Raw genomic sequence first — 3,246 nt, 5'->3', positions numbered from 1 at the left:
CACCCCAACCGGTCGCAGCAGATGGCCGCCCCTCCCTGAGCCTGGTTCTGCCGGAGGTTTCTTCCTGTTAAAAGGGAGTTTTTCCTTCCCACTGTCGCCAAAGTGCTTGCTCATAGGGGGTCATATGATTGTTGGGCTTTTCTCTGTATCTATGAAGTGCCTTGAGGCGACATTTGTTGTGATTTGGCGCTATATAAATAAAATTGAATTGAATTGAATTGAATTGAATCTTTTATTAGATGTTCATGTGGTTTGGTTATTTGCCTTTTGGTTGAAAGTACACTGAGAGAAGACATTTTGTTAGTGATCTTAATAGAATTTTTTTCATATTAATGTAATTTTTCATCTAATTGAATACAATCTATTTGTGTTTGATTGTCAGTCCAAAGAGGGAGAGAGGAAAGAGGGAACATGAGGAGAAAGTACAAGGTCAGGAAGAACCAGGTAAGAAAACAGACAGGAAACAGTGACAGGCACAACAGAAACTGTTAAACTGACAAAGAGAAAAAAAAAAGATTTTATTCATACAATCTGGAAGTTGTGTTCTCCCTATATTAAAGCTGTTATACAGAATCTGCAAAACAAACTGGGTTGAAACATTTTTGACCCTCTTTAACAACATTCCAACTTAACATTATAATTGATCGGGGAGATTAAAATTAATGATATATTTGTATGTGGTTCAGCCACAACTCTACTAAAACCTCAGCCAGTAATAGGTAGGCCAACTTTTGGACCATCTAGTTGTCTGTATGACTGCCACAGTACGTACATCACATTTGCACACTATCAGAAAGTGCCAAACAGCCCTGGTGGAGTGAGGAGCTGTAAAGAGAAGCAGAGTGCTCTGTTTATATTCTAAAAATGTTTTAAGCTTGTTTCAAAGATTCTGTACTGCAGCTTTAAATGTTTTCCAAAAGCGCACATACACTTATCAGTGTTTCTCAAACCTTTTACAGTGTGTACCACCTGATAAAAATGTTAAGCTCTCCTAAGTACCACTGTGAAAGCATTAAACTCATAAATCTTACAATACAAAATTAGTATTATTAAATTAGTAAAATTAGTATCTGTAATAAATATTTTTTCATACATTGTATACATTCTACCACAGGCAAAGTTGCCTCAATTTTTATAGTTTTTATTCATATTTTGTAATAATTTATTTGTAATAATTTATTCTGTTCTGGGAGTGTATTTTTATGTATCTGTATTATATTATACATACATATTAAAAGTGAATCTCTGTCCAAAAAATGCTCTCAGTTTACTTTTTACTCACTATGAGCATCATTCATTATTCTCGCCCAGTAATTAAGGTTAGGATTTTTTCTATTCCAATCCATTCTTCTTTGGCAGCATTTAAATAACCTTAATCAGATTTGATGGTTTTGTTACAGACTTTTCAAAAAAGTGTTTTGCTTTTCTTTCACAAATGTGGGATTAAATTGTGTTAAAATGTACAAAACAATTATGTCATGTTTTGTGACAAGGACCCAGGCACAGAGAGACTTGATGAATTTAAGAATCTTATGATTTAATAAAGAAATTTGCAGACTTGCACAGAGATGGTAAAATTATGATGACTGATAACGGAGACGAAGACAACAGATGATGAGGACAGGGAGGAACAGGGGTTTAAATGCACCAAAGTGACAGTCAGAGAGAACTCGGGACAACATTTAAGGATGCAGGGACTGACAGAGACAGGTTTATCTTGCTTGGCTGGGCAGCTCTCTGGGTGCTCTGCACCCCCAAAACTCTGATCCTAGAATCGCCCCTGGTTACAAATATTGAGAGGTGCATGACCAGCCAAAGCACCTCAAGTACTGTGGTGCATGCCACATGATGGTGTAACATTCAGAGAACATAAAAACGCCCTTAGACTGCTACCCTTGCCACCCGGACCCACATAAATGGCAGAAAATAGATGTATGAATGAATGGTTGGATGACATCTTTTTAAATACTAAACAAAAAAAACCAAACACATTTGTCATTTATATCTACATGTCAGTTATACCCGTCACATCCCCCTGCACTATCACTGTGCACAACGGCTGGTTTGCTCAGTACAACATGTGTTGTTACAGGAGATGAGATTAAAAGGTTGATTCCACTTTGCAGGGGATGTTTTTTCTTCATTTTATTGCTGCAATTTGCAACAACAACAAAAAAATTCTGTTTGTAGGTTTATTAAAATTTTGGTAAACCAACTTGCTAGGACATCTTGGAAGGTTGTCCAGCTACCCTCCATCCTGGCTGTTGAGGGCAAAAAGAGCTTCAAAGCAAATACAACATAAACATTTGACATCCTAATACTTTGAGCACATTCAAACCTTAGCAATGCTAAGAGGTTAGTGTCATGCAAACGAGTTTCTTTTAGCTTTTGCAGCATCTGCACCGCAGATGGGGTTAATAAAGCTAAAGCTAAACTTGCAGATTTCAGCTTAAAAAGAGCACAACACAGATACACGCGCAAGAAGGCAAAGGGTATCTTGTGCATTAGCTTACTCTGCCAAAGCTTTTCATTTGAACAGGAGGAGCTGAACAGGAGGTGGGGTCACTCTTTCTTCTATATGATCATGTACGCGCACACATGCCGTCTGCCTGTGAAAGCACATCTGAGCAGCGCAACAATAAAACAGCTGTGTTTGTGTTGGCCTGATGATTGTTTCATTCTCAATCACCCCATCATAAGCACAAACACACTTACGCAGACACAAACACACTTACTGTCCACAGAGATGGCATGACAGTGATTCATCTCGGGTAATAGCTGCTGTTATGGAGTAGGGAGACAGTTTATTATGAAGAAAATCTCTCCTCAACATTATTCTAATAGCTGCATCTTCTCTATGTTAACTGCTATTAAAGTGGACTGCAGTGTGTGTGCGTGTGTGCGTTTATTCACATCCACTGCAATACTGGGAGATGGATGCACTAGTCTGGGATGTAAGAGGAATAAAAAGTACAACACTTAGATTGAAGTTGCAGTTGAAGATAGATTTTTACACTCCAAAAAAAAAATGAAAAACCCAAATTGTGCCCAAAGTGCTGACTTTAAGTTATTTGAGAACATGAAAATGAAAAATTTCAAAGTAATTTTGTTGCATAAGTACAATTTTAAAAAATTAAATTTAATGGAATCTGGTCAAATGCAGTGTATTTGATTGATATACATTCAGTTTATACCAAGCATGTTTTCTTTAATCGTTTGACTAAATAAACCTTTAATTTTATATAT

Source organism: Neolamprologus multifasciatus, chromosome 23 (genome assembly GCF_963576455.1).
Source record: "Neolamprologus multifasciatus chromosome 23, fNeoMul1.2, whole genome shotgun sequence".
Taxonomy (NCBI): Eukaryota; Metazoa; Chordata; class Actinopteri; order Cichliformes; family Cichlidae; genus Neolamprologus; species Neolamprologus multifasciatus.
This window is presented reverse-complemented; position numbering follows the sequence as displayed.